Here is a 14,659-nt window from a genome sequence, read left to right on the forward strand (position 1 = left end):
CATACCAAATTCTTGAAGAATTATTGTTCTAGTTCTGTGAAAAATGCTGCGCTGGGTAGCTTGATAGGGATTGCATTGAATCTGTTAAATTGCTTTGGGTAGTATACTCATTTTCACTATATTGTTCTTCGATCCATGAACATGGTATATTCTCCATCTATTAGTGTCCTCTTTGATTTCTTTCATCAGTGTTTTATAGTTTTCTATATATAGAGTCTTTAGTTTCTTTAGGCTAGATCATATTACCTATAAGTGTTTTATTCTTTTCGCTTGCAATGGTGAATGGAATTTTTCCTTAATTTCTTTTTCTAGCTTTCTCATTATTCAGTGTATAGGAATGCAAGGGATTTCGTTAGTGCGTGTGTTGACTTTTATATCACTTGCAAACTTTTACTATATTCATTGATTAGCTCTAGCTAATTTCATGGTGGAGTCTTTAGGGTTTTCCCATGTAGAGCGATCATGTCATCTGCAAACAGTTGAGAGTTTTACTTCTTTCTTTTCCAATTTGGATTCCTTTGATTTCTTTTCTGCCCTCTGATTGCTGTGTCCAAAACTTCCAGGAACTTCATGTATGAATGCTAGCGGTGAAGTCGACACCCTTGTCTTGTTCCTGACTTTAGTCGGGAAAAATGAAATACAAAAAACCTCGAATAGCCAAAGCAATCTTGAGAAAGAAGAATGGAACTGGAGGAATCAACTTGCCTGACTTCAGGCTCTACTACAAAGCCACAGTCATCAAGACAGTATGGTACTGGCACAAAGACAGACATATAGATCAATGGAACAAAATAGAAAGCCCAGAGATAAATCCACACACATATGGACACCTTATCTTTGACAAAGGAGGCAAGAATATACAATGGAGTAAAGACAATCTCTTTAACAAGTGGTGCTGGGAAAACTGGTCAACCACTTGTAAAAGAATGAAACTAGATCACTTTCTAACACCGTACACAAAAATAAACTCAAAATGGATTAAAGATCTAAATGTAAGATCAGAAACTATAAAACTCCTAGAGGAGAACATAGGCAAAACACTCTCCGACATAAATCACAGCAGGATCCTCTATGATCCACCTCCAGAATTCTGGAAAAAAAAGCAAAAATAAACAAATGGGATCTAATTAAAATTAAAAGCTTCTGCACAACAAAGGAAATATAAGCAAGAAAAAGACAGCCTTCTGAATGGGAGAAAATAATAGCAAATGAAGCAACTGACAAAACAACTAATCTCAAAAATATACAAGCAACTTCTCTGCAGCTCAATTCCAGAAAAATAAACGACCCAATCAAAAAATGGCCAAAGAACTAAATAGACATTTCTCCAAAGAAGACATACGGATGGCTAAAACACACATGAAAAGATGCTCAAACATCACTCATTATTAGAGAAATGCAAATCAAAAACCACAATGAGGTACCACTTCACACCAGTCAGAATGGCTGCGATCCAAAAATCTGCAAGCAATAAATGCTGGAGAGGGTGTGGAGAAAAGGAACCCTCCTACACTGTTGGTGGGAATGCAAACTAGTACAGCCACTATGGAGAACAGTGTGGAGATTCCTTAAAAAATTGCAAATAGAACTACCTTATGACCCAGCAATTCCCACTGGGCATACACACGAGGAAACCAGAATTGAAAGAGACACATGTTGTTTTGAAAAACTGGACAGTTGGGAACAGCACATTGTGTCTCTTTCAATTCTGGTTTCCTGTGTGTATGCCAAGTGGGATTTCCGGTAGATTGCAATTTTTTAAGGAATCTCCACACTGTTCTCCATAGTGGCTGTACTAGTTTGCATTCCCACCAACAGTGTAGGAGGGTTCCCTTTTCTCCACACCCTCTCCAGCATTTATTGCTTGCAGATTTTTGGATCGCAGCCATTCTGACTGGTGTGAAGTGGTACCTCATTGTGGTTTATTTGCATTTCTCTAATAATGAGTGATGTTGAGCATCTTTTCATGTGTTTGTTAGCCATCGTATGTCTTCTTTGGAGAAATGTCTATTTAGTTCTTTGGCCCATTTTTGATTGGGTCGTTTATTTTTCTGGAATTGAGCTGCAGAAGTTGTTATTTTTGAGATTAGTTGTTTGTCAGTTGCTTCATTTGCTATTATTTTCTCCCATTCAGAAGGCTGTCTTTTCACCTTGCTTATATTTTCCTTTGTTGTGCAGAAGCTTTTAATTTTAATTAGATCCCATTTGTTTATTTTTGCTTTTATTTCCAGAATTCTGGGAGGTGGATCATAGAGGATCCTGCTGTGATTTATGTCTGAGAGTGTTTTGCCTATGTTCTCCTCTAGGAGTTTTATAGTTTCTGATCTTACATTTAGATCTTTAATCCATTTTGAGTTTATTTTTGTGTACGGTGTTAGAAAGTGATCTAGTTTCATTCTTTTACAAGTGGTTGACCAGTTTTCCCAGCACCACTTGTTAAAGAGATTGTCTTTACTCCATTGTATATTCTTGCCTCCTTTGTCAAAGATAAGGTGTCCATATGTGTGTGGATTTATCTCTGGGCTTTCTATTTTGTTCCATTGATCTATATGTCTGTCTTTGTGCCAGTACCATACTGTCTTGATGACTGTGGCTTTGTAGTAGAGCCTGAAGTCAGGCAAGTTGATTCCTCCAGTTCCATTCTTCTTTCTCAAGATTGCTTTGGCTATTCGAGGTTTTTTGTATTTCCATACAAATCTTGAAATTATTTGTTCTAGTTCTGTGAAAAATGTGCTGGTAGCTTGATAGGTATTGCATTGAATTTGTAAATTGCTTTGGGTAGTATACTCATTTTCACTATATTGATTCTTCCGATCCATGAACATGGTATATTTCTCCATCTATTAGTGTCCTCTTTGATTTCTTTCATCAGTGTTTTATAGTTTTCTATATATAGGTCTTTAGTTTCTTTAGGTAGATATATTCCTAAGTATTTTATTCTTTTCGTTGCAATGGTGAATGGAATTGTTTCCTTAATTTCTTTTTCTACTTTCTCATTATTCGTGTATAGGAATGCAAGGGATTTCTGTGTGTTGATTTTATATCCTGCAACTTTACTATATTCATTGATTAGCTCTAGTAATTTTCTGGTGGAGTCTTTAGGGTTTTCCATGTAGAGGATCATGTCATCTGCAAACAGTGAGAGTTTTGACTTCTTCTTTTCCAATTTGGATTCCTTTTATTTCTTTTTCTGCTCTGATTGCTGTGGCCAAAACTTCCAGAACTATGTTGAATAGTAGCGGTGCAAAGTGGACACCCTTGTCTTGTTCCTGACTTTAGGGGAAATGCTTTCAATTTTTCACCATTGAGGATAATGTTTGCTGTGGGTTTGTCATAGATAGCTTTTATTATGTTGAGGTATGTTCCTTCTATTCCTGCTTTCTGGAGAGTTTTTATCATAAATGGATGTTGAATTTTGTCAAAGGCCTTCTCTGCATCTATTGAGATAATCATATGGTTTTTATTTTTCAGTTTGTTAATGTGGTGAATTACATTGATTGATTTGCAGATATTGAAGAATCCTTGCATCCCTGGGATAAAGCCCACTTGGTCATGGTGTATGATCTTTTTAATGTGTTGTTGGATTCTGATTGCTAGAATTTTGTTGAGGATTTTGCATCTATGTTCATCAGTGATATTGGCCTGTAGTTTTCCTTTTTTGTGACATCTTTGTCAGGTTTTGGTATTAGGGTGATGGTGGCCTCATAGAATGAGTTTGGAAGTTTACCTTCCTCTGCAATTTTCTGGAAGAGTTTGAGGAGGATAGGTGTTAGCTCCTCTCGAAATTTTTGGTAGAATTCAGCTGTGAAGCCGTCTGGACCTGGGCTTTTGTTTGCTGGAAGATTTCTGATTACCAGTTTCAATTTCCGTGCTTGTGATGGGTCTGTTAAGATTTTCTATTTCTTCCTGGTTCAGTTTTGGAAAATTGTACTTTTCTAAGAATTTGTCCATTTCTTCCACGTTGTCCATTTTATTGGCATACAACTGCTGATAGTAGTCTCTTATGATCCTTTGTATTTCTGTGTTGTCTGTTGAGATCTCTCCATTTTCATTTCTAATTGTATTGATTTGATTTTTCTCTTTGCTTCTTGATGAGTCTGGCTAATGGTTTGTCAATTTTATTTATCCTTTCAAAGAACCAGCTTTTGGCTTTGTTGATTTTTGGCTATGGTCTCTTTTGTTTCTTTTGCATTTATTTCTGCCCTAATTCATAGTTGATTTTAATTTTTAGAATACTTCATTTTGATCTTTTAATGGAATGTGCCTTTTAGATCTAGGTATCCTATTTTGGTATTTTTACAGTTTTCTTTAGGGAACTTTATTTGTGTGAATCCTGCAGTAGAATTTTCAAAGTCGGCATTACTTGCACAGTTGTAATAGTCCCAAGAGAAAGATAAATATATATTGACAGAGCCTGGAGCTCCAGTTCTTTCAGTTACTGAAGGTCAACAGCCCCATAGAGGTACTCTCCAAGCTTCAAATGTCTATAGGTTAAATTGCTGATGAGTCACTACACTTTTCTAAATGGAGGAAACCTACACAGTACTGGGAAGCAGCCCAATGTATTGTGTCTTTCAACTGATGTAATTTTGAACAAGATGAGAAGCAATTTAAATTGAGGCCCAGTTCCAAAACTTTATGGAAATGATCGTAAAACTGACCAGTCAGGCTGAATTTACTAGCCAAAAAAAGATGTAGTGGCACCATTTATTTACAAACCTGAGATGTAACCTGTCTTAAGATGGATTTATAGTGAACTGACACTTTAAATTCTCAATCATGTTAACATTTTAATTTATGTAAATATTGGAGGCATGTAGTATTTAAAAGACTGGAGGTGTTGGGCAGAAGAATCAATAAAAACAAAGGGCATCACAAAAGAGGATAAATATAAAAATCATCTTCAATGAATACACAATTAATTTGAGGCTTAGGGTTATCATGTAGCACAGAGTATTGAAGGTAACACATCAAGGATGTAATAAAACTAAATGAGACAATTGACTTTGCCCATTTCTATGGGCATGCTTTAGAGAATGTGATCATTGCAGGTCAGGCTTGAAGGAACTAAACAGGCAGAATAAAGAAGAATTCATTGCAGTGATTTTTTTTTCTCCTGGTTTGCATATAATAAAGAAATACGCCACAAAGTGTTTATACCACAAACTTTATTGAGTAAGTTAGAACTTCTTTGTAGTTTAGTAAACTTTCTGTTATAGAAAGTTGATACCACATCACCGTCTTGATATTGTCCTTTCAAAAATGATTTCATGTTTAATTATTTAAATTTTAATTATAGTTTGATACTAATTTGGAATCATTTAATTAAAATATTGAATAGAATAAAAGTTTAAGATAACTTTTGAAAGCAAAACTTATTGGCAAAGTCATGTGGAATCCCTCAATACATTATACTGAAATAATTTGTGACAAATGTAGCATGCCAATTATATGTAGAATTTAATCTTTTTTATTTTTAAATTTTTTTATTGTGGTGAAAGTCACATAATATAAAATGTACTGTTTTAACCATATTTAACTGTACAGTTCAGTGGTACTAAGTACATTCACATTGTTGTGCAACTGTTACCATTATCCGTTTCCTGATTTTTCACTTTCCTAAACTGATGCCAAAGAGTTCTCAAACTACTGCACAGTTGCACTCATCTCACAAACTAGTAAAGTAAATGCTCAAAATTCCCCAAGCCAGGCTTCAACAGTATGTGGACTGTGAACTTCCAGATGTTCAAGCTGGTTTTAGAAAAGGCAGAGGAATCAGAGATCAAATTGCTAACATACGCTGGATAAACAAAAAAGCAAGAGAGTTCCGGAAAAACATCTATTTCTGCTTTATTGACTATGCCAAGGCCTTTGACTGTGTGGATCACCACAAACTGTGGAAAATTCTGAAAGAGATGGGAATACCAGACCACCTGACCTGCCTCCTGAGAAATCTGTATGGAGGTCAGGAAGCAACAGTTAGAACTGGACATGGAACAACAAAATGGTTCCAAATCGGGAAAGGAGTATGTCAAGACTATATATTGTCACCCTGTTTCTTTAACTTATATGCAGCGTACATCATGAGAAACGCTGGGCTGGAAGAAGCACAAGCTGGAATCAAATTTGCCGAGAGAAATATCAATAACCTCAGATATGCAGATAACACCACCCTTATGGCAGAAAGTGAAGAAGAACTAAAGCCTCTTGATGAAAGTGAAAGAGGAGACTGAAAAAGCTGGCTCAACATTCAGAAAATTAAGATCATGGCAACTAGTCCTATCACTGAAACAATGGAAATGGTGACAGACTTTATTTTCTTGGGCTACAAAATCACTGCAGATGGTGACTGCAGCCATGAAATTAAAAGACGCTTACTCCTTGGAAGAAAATCCTTGACCAACCTAGACAGTATATTAAAAAGCAGAGACATTTACTTTGCCAACATAGTCAAGGCTGTGGTTTTTCCAGCAGTTGTGTATGGATGCGAGAGTTGGATTGTAAAGAAAAGTGAGTGCTGAAGAATTGATGCTTTTGAACTGTGGTGTTGGAGAAGACTCTTGAGAGTCCCTTGGACAGCAAGGAGATCCAACCAGTCCATCCTAAAGGAAATCAGTCCTGAATATTCATTGGAAGGACTGATGTTGAAGCTGAAACTCCAATACTTTGGCCACCTGATGCGAAGAACTGACTCATTTGAAAAGACCCTGATGCTGGGAATGATTGAAGGCGGGACAAGAAGGGGATGACAGAGGGTGAGATGGTTGGCTGGCATCACCGACTCAATGGATACGAGTTTGAGTAAACTCTGGGAGTTGGTGATGGACATGGAGGCCTGGCGTGCTGCAGTCCATGGGGTCGAAAAAGTCAGACATGACTGAGCGACTGAACTAAACTGAAACTGAAAAATTGTCCCCATTAAACATTAAGTCCCCATTCCCCCTTCCCCGCCCCACCCCCATCATGGCCCCTGACATCTACTGATGTACTTTCCCTTTAGGAATTTAACTATTTTAAGTACCTTGTATAAGTGGAATCAAAATTTGTCTAGGTATTTGTCTGTACCCACTGTATATTGGAATGCACTTTTAAGGTTAACTTATATGTGCTAAAAACAAATCTTACCTTCTTTTTTCCTCCCTGCGCCATACAGTAGGTTCTCATTAGTTACATATTTTATACATAGTAGTGAATATACGTCAATCCTAATCTCCCAATCTATCCAACCTTCCCCCCTGGATGTCCATAAGTTTGTTCTCTATGACTGTGTCTCTGTTTCTGCTTTGGAAATAGATTCATCTATACTAATTTTTTTATAGAGTTCATGTATAAGTGGTAGTATATGATATTTGTCCTTTTGATTTACTTCTCTCTGTATGACAATCTCTAGGTCCATCTACATATCTGAAAATGGCACAATTTCATTCATTTTTAGGATAAGTATTATTGCATTGTATGTGTGTACCACATCTTCTTTATCCTTTCTATTGCCATGGATATTTTGATGGCTTCCATGTCTTGGTTATTGTGAATAACTTGGCTATTGAAATGACCATTGAGGTGTATGTCTCTTTGGAAATACAATTTTTTCTGGGTATATGCCCAGTCCTGGGATTGTTGGATCATATGGCAATTCTTTTTAGTTTTCTGAGGGATATCCAAACTATTTTCCATGGTGGCTGTACCAATTTACACTCCCACCAACAGTGTAGGAAGGTTCACTGTATCTTTACTATTACTAGAGCATGTTCAAATTTACCTATAAAATATAAGAATCAGTGACAGTGTCTTCCATGTATTTATATTAGAAGAATAATCTCATTTTTTTAACATTAGAATCTCCTTGTTAGTCACTCCGTCGTGTCAAACTTTGTGACCCCATGGACTGCAGCCTGCCAGGCTTCACTGTCCATGGAATTCTCTTGTCCTTTCTTTCAATTTGCCTGTAAGCTGAATAAAAATGAAATCCCTTTGATTTTAAATGCAGATTTTGAGGTTTACAAATATATATCACGTTGATTATAAAAGGAATCTGGTGAAATTTATCATGTATATACTGGTGTACTTGCATTTTTCAGCATTTAATGATTTTGTTGTACAAGATTATTCTTGAGAATTCAGGTTGTGAGGGACATGTAGAGATTGCACACAGAAGATAAAATAATAGATGCTCCTGGCAGTCTCTTGTTGGAAAACAATGAACCTGGAAATAGGTATGCAGCACATATATGCACACATTCCATAATACAACTATTCACAAATATACTTTTTCTGGCTTCATAGTAATATACAGAAATACATACAATTATGTAAACAAACACATTTAATCTGAGTACTTAATGCAATGAAAACTCTCCCGTTCTACCGATACAAGGTGTCAATCTCATAACCTTATAATAGAGTGACAAGTAGCTCAATTTTCAGGTATTATAGGGTTAAAGTGTAAAAAAATAGCTTTCACCTTCCTAGATACATTCCTTCCAAAAACCAAGGGACAAATGAGACCAAGTTCACTGTCCAAAGTCACATCTGGCTCTCAATACGGTTTCATACAACCTGTATCACTGCCCAGTGATAGCAGGTGTCTTTCTGCTTTTTAGCATGAAAAATTAGTCAGTTGTATTGGTCTGTGAGCAGCTTCCTAAACAGTAAGGCATACAGCAACCATATCATAGGAGGTTAGTTGTACTAGGAATAGGTGGTCCTGTTGTCATGTGATTTCACTTTTTGTAGACCATTTCAGAAGCCTTCTGAATGAAATCTCTTTCTGACAAAAGTAATGAGAAAAGAATTTATTGGAATTCAGTCAGATTGTATGACACTCTTAATTACTTTACAGCAAGGAAATTGGGAGCTAAGTGTGTAAAATTGGTGGTAGCTGAATTGTGAGTAGTAATACTCAGTGGTACCACCATATTATGTTGACTTAGAAAATGTTTGATGCTCTATTCATACTGCTGTCAGAAGAATCAGTTCAGTTCAGTTGCTCAGTCGTGTCCGACTCTATGCGACCCCATGAATCGCAGCACACCAGGCCTCCCTGTCCATCACCAACTCTCGGAGTTCACCCAGACTCACGTCCATCGAGTCAGTAATGCCATCCAGCCATCTCATCCTGTGTCGTCCCCTTCTCCTCCAGCCCCCAATGCCTCCCAGCATCAGAGTCTTTTCCAATGAGTCAACTCTTTGCATGAGGTGGCCTAAGTACTGGAGTTTCAGCTTTAGCATCATTCCTTCCAAAGAGATCCCAGGGCTGATCTCCTTCAGAATGGACTGGTTGGATCTCCTTGCAGTCCAAGGGACTCTCAAGAGTCTTCTCCAACACCACAGTTCAAAACTATCAATTCTTCGGCACTCTGCCTTCTTCACAGTCCAACTCTCACATCCATACTTGACCACAGGGAAAACCATAGCCTTGACTAGACGGATCTTAGTCGGCAAAGTATTGTCTCTGCTTTTGAAGACACTATCTAGGTTGGTCAGAAGTTTTCTTCCAAGGAGTAAGCATCTTTTAATTTCATGGCTACACTCACCGTCTGCAGTGATTTTGGAGCACCAAAAAATAAGGTCTGACACTGTTTCCACTGTTTCCCCATCTATTTGCCATGAAATGATGGAACCAGATGCCATGATCTTCGTTTTCTGAACGTTGAGCTTTAAGCCAACTTTTTCAGTCTCCTCTTTCACTTTCATCAAGAGACTTTTTAGTTCCTCTTCACTTTCTACCATAAGGGTGTTGTCATCTGCATATCTGAGGTTATTGATAGTTCTCCCGGCTATCCTGATTCCAGCTTGTATTTCTTCCAGTGCAGCGTTTCTCATGATGTACTCTGCATATAAGTTAAATAAGCAAGGTGACAATATACAGCTTTGACAGACTCCTTTTCTTATTTGGAACCAGTCTGTTGTTCCATGTCCAGTTCTGACTGTTGCTTCCTGACCTGCATACAGATTTCTCAAGAGGCAGGTCAGGTGGTCTGGTATTCCCATCTCTTTCAGAATTTTCCACAGTTTATTGGGATCCACACAGTCAAAGGCTTTGGCATAGTCAATAAAGCAGAAATAGATGTTTTTCCGGAACTCTCTTGCTTTCTCCATGATCCAGCGGATGTTGGCAATTTGATCTCTGGTTCCTCTGCCTTTTTGAAAACCAGCTTGAACATCTGGAAGTTCACGGTTCACGTATTGCTGAAGCCTGGCTTGGAGAATTGTAAGCATTACTTCACTAGCATGTGAGATGAGTGCAACTGTGCGGTAGTTTAAGCATTCTTTGGCATTGCCTTTCTTTGGAATTGGAATGAAAACTGACCTTTTCCAATCCTGTGGCCACTGCTGAGTTTTCCAAATTTGCTGGCATATTGAGTGCAGCACTTTCACGGCATCATTTTTCAGGATTTGAAACAGCTCAACTGGAATTCCATTACCTCCACTAGCTTTGTTCATAGTGATGCTTTCTAAGGCCCACTTGACTTCACATTCCAGGATGTCTGGCTCTAGATTAGTGATCACACCATCATGATTATCTGGGTCATGAAGGTCTTTTTTTGTACAGTTCTTCTGTATATTCTTGCCACCTCTTGTTAATATCTTCTGCTTCTGTTAGATCCATACCATTTCTGTCCTTTATCGAGCCCATCATTGCATGAAATGTTCCCTTGGTATCTCTAATTTTCTTGAAGAGATCTGACAGAATGTGGTCCACTGGCAAAGGGAATGGCAAACCACTTCAGTATTCTTGCCTTGAGAACCAAAATGATGGGATACTGAAAGAGGAACTTCCCAGGTCAGTAGGTGCCTAATATGCTACTGGAGATTAGTGGAGAAATAACTCCAGAAAGAATGAAGAGATGGAGCCAAGGCAAAAACAATACCCAGCTGTGGATGTGACTGGTGATAGAAGCAAGGTCCGATGCTGTAAAGAGCAATATTGCATAGGAACCTGGAATGTCAGGTCCATGAATCAAGGCAAATTGGAAGTGGTCAAACAAGAGATGGCAAGTGCCGGGGTCCAACCCCTGTGGATCCAGGGTAATTCGAAGATGGGGATGGAATCAGTGTCCTAGGAAAAAACTTATTTAATTACAGATAGAGAGAGATTAGAAAATTAGCGGAGAAAAATAGGCTGAACAACTTGGTTTACGTGGAATACCAATCACCACCTACGTAGGCCACAGGCGTCTTTCCGTTCTCCCGAAGGAGAGGAGGCACTGAGGCCTCCCTGGTCCAGTCTTAGAAGCCCAGGCAGAATTAGCAGGCTTGGTGAGTACCCATGTACCAGCTGGGAATTCAGCCAGAAGGGGAGAGAATGACACAGGGAAATCAGTCTTTCCAGAAACCAGTCAGATTTCTTTATTTGTAGGTTTCTTTATATACCTTTTGTTATACATAGGGATGAATACAGAATCACGTGGGGGTCAGCAGTCCTGACCTTTATCAAAATCAGGTGCTTCATGTAAATGTATATAAAAAGGTCTTAGGGGTTTTACATCGTTTTCTGGCCATGATGCCTGCTGACATTTTTATGATCCTTTCTCTGATAACCAAAAACCTTATTTTTTTCCAAGGGTGTTTTTTTCTTAAACCAGGCACCACCCTCCGAATAAAGTTGCATTCCTATAGGGTGAGGGTGTGAGTGAGTGAGTGAAGTCGCTCAGTCGTGTCTGACTCTGCGACCCCGTGGACTGTAGCCCACCAGGCTCCGTCCATGTGATTCTCCAGGCAAGAATGCTGGAGTGGGTTGCCATTTCCTTCTCCAGGGGATCTTCCCGACCCAGGGATTGAACCCAGGTCTCCCACATTGCAGGCAGACGCTTTAACCTCTGAGCCACCAGGGAATCAAGAAAGGAATTTATTTAACCTAAGGTTAACATGATTAATCTTAAAGGTTAATACGTATTTCTCCTATATGCTAGTTATACTCATTATAAGGGCAGAGAATATGGAGATTTAGCAGCAAACATCAACCCAACAAATGAAAACCCTTCACCAATGTTCCCCTTAAGATCTACTTAGTCTTAAGATAGTGAAAAAGTTACATTTTTGCATAGCAAGGACACAGTGATTTATAACAAAGTACAGTGATCTATTACAAAAGAGAAAATTCATAAACTCAAAATGTCTAGTATTGCTAACATAAAAAACTACTATATTTCCTTTTCTATATTCCAATTACATTGATTAATATATTCCCAGGTGCCTAAGGATATGGAGGCCTGGCGGCAATCATTGACTGAACAATGAGAAAAGCCCTATGCTAATTAAGATTTTCAAAATACTCCAAACTCTCTGTGCTGTTTATGGTTGAGAGGTAGTAAACAATCATGTGCATAGTGGCAAGAGTATGGATAATCCTGTCACACAAACTAGTCTGCCAGCAGAGAGGTTTGACCTGAGACACCCTTGTCACGCCCAGGAATTTTTATTGACCGGAGCTGCAAGTTTACTCCTTATCTGAGAGAACTGGTGGGGAACAGCCCCCCATAAAGTCAGAGGTGTAGGTGAGAGCATGAAACAGTAAAGTAGGTAGACTCTGGCTTTGGGGGTAGATGCTCGGGAACAGGGGGTTTCCTGAGGATCAATTCTGCCTTTGTGTATGCCGAAGCCTCCTTCCTCATGACCTTTGCCATGGGCGGAGTTCCTCACGCTGGCTCCAGGCAGGCAAGAGTGAAGGTCGACATTCTAGGAAGCAGCGAACTAAAATGGACTGGAATGGGTGAATTTAACTCAGATGATCATTATATCTACTACTGCGGGCAGGAATCCCTCAGAAGAAATGGAGTAGCCATCATGGTCAACAAGAGAGTCTGAAATGCAGTACTTGGATGCAATCTCAAAAACGACAGAATGATCTCTGTTCGTCTCCAAGGCAAACCATTCAATATCACAGTTATCCAAGTCTATGCCCCAACCGGTAACGCTGAAGAAGCTGAGGTTGAATGGTTCTATGAAGACCTACAAGATCTTTTAGAACTAACACCCAAAAAAGATGTCCTTTTCATTCTAGGGGACTGGAATGCAAAAGTAGGAAGTCAAGAAACACCTGGAGTAACAGGCAAATTTGGCCTTGGAATGCAGAATGAAGCAGGGCAAAGACTAATAAAGTTTTGCCAAGAAAATGCACTGGTCATAGCAAACACCCTCTTCCAGCAACAGAAGAGAAGACTCTACACATGGACGTCACCAGATGGTCAACACTGAAATCAGATTGATTATATTCTTTGCAGTCAAAGATGGAGAAGCTCTATACAGTCAACAAAAACGAGACCACGAGCTGACTGTGGCTCAGATCATGAACTCCTTATTGCCAAATTCAGACTCAAATTGAAGAAAGTAGGGAAAACCACTAGACCATTCAGGTATGACCTAAATCCAATCCCTTATGATTATACAGTGGAAGTGAGAAATAGATTTAAGGGCCTAGATCTGATAGATAGAGTGCCTGATGCACTATGGAATGCGGTTTGTGACATTGTCCAGGAGACAGGGATGAAGACCATTCCCATGGAAAAGAAATGCAAAAAAGCAAAATGGCTCTCTGGGGAGGCCTTACAAATAGATGTGAAAAAAAGAGAAATGAACAGCCAATGAGAAAAGGAAAGATATAAGCATCTGAATGCAGAGTTCCTGAGAATAGCAAGAAGAGATAAGAAAGCCTTCTTCAGCGATCAATGCAAAGAAATAGAGGAAAAGAACAGAATGGGAAAGACTAGAGGTCTCTTCAAGAAAATGAGAGATACCAAGGGAACATTTCATGCAAAGATGGGCTCAATAAAGGACAGAAATGGTATGGACCTAACAGAAGCAGAAGATATTAAGAAGAGGTGGCAAGAATACACAGAAGAAATGTACAAAAAAGATCTTCATGACCCAGATAATCATGATGGTGTCAGAAGAATAATAGCTGGATAAAAGAGTAAGTGAAGCTATTTCCTTGGTAGATAATTCTACCTATTTATATATGGTCAATGAGATATTGGCTTTGGGCTTCTCTGGTGGCTCAGTGATAAAGAATCCTCCTGCCAATGCGGGAAACACAAGAGATATGGGTTAAATCCCTGCATCGTGAAGATCCCCTAGCAACCCCAATATTCTTGCCTGGAAAATCCCATGGACAGAGTCTGGTGGGCTACAGTCCATGGAATCAGAAAAATCAGAGATGACTTACTGACTAAAGAACAAAAACAATGAAATATTAAGAGGGAGGCCATATAATTTATCTTCTAAACTGCAAGATTTCTGAGGGTGAAACAGGATCCTCTACTAGTAATTACATCAATTCAGTGGGCATAAATCAGAAAGGACTGTTTTTGACAAATTAGGATATAAAAGTACCTTAAGAATAAGATGTAAAACTACAAGACAGTCCACACGTGACTCAGGACTGACCGATAGTGAAACCCGTTATCATCTGCCTGGTTCTGAAGTCACCAGACATTTGAATTAATGAACCAATTTCCATTTGCTGTATAATCACTTTATAACATGAGAATATAGTACAGTTCCTGAGCAAGTTATGCCCATGGATTTTTCCTTCTGAGCCCTAAAGAAGTTTGAATGTGGTAGGTCTTTGGAGTATCATTGGATGGAAATGATTCATAACAATGGCTGCCATCAAACATGATATAATTCCATAATTTCTACTAGTGTTTTACCTTTTTGA

The sequence above is a fragment of the Capra hircus genome, assembly GCF_001704415.2.
Source record: "Capra hircus breed San Clemente chromosome X unlocalized genomic scaffold, ASM170441v1, whole genome shotgun sequence".
In the NCBI taxonomy this organism is placed as follows: Eukaryota; Metazoa; Chordata; class Mammalia; order Artiodactyla; family Bovidae; genus Capra; species Capra hircus.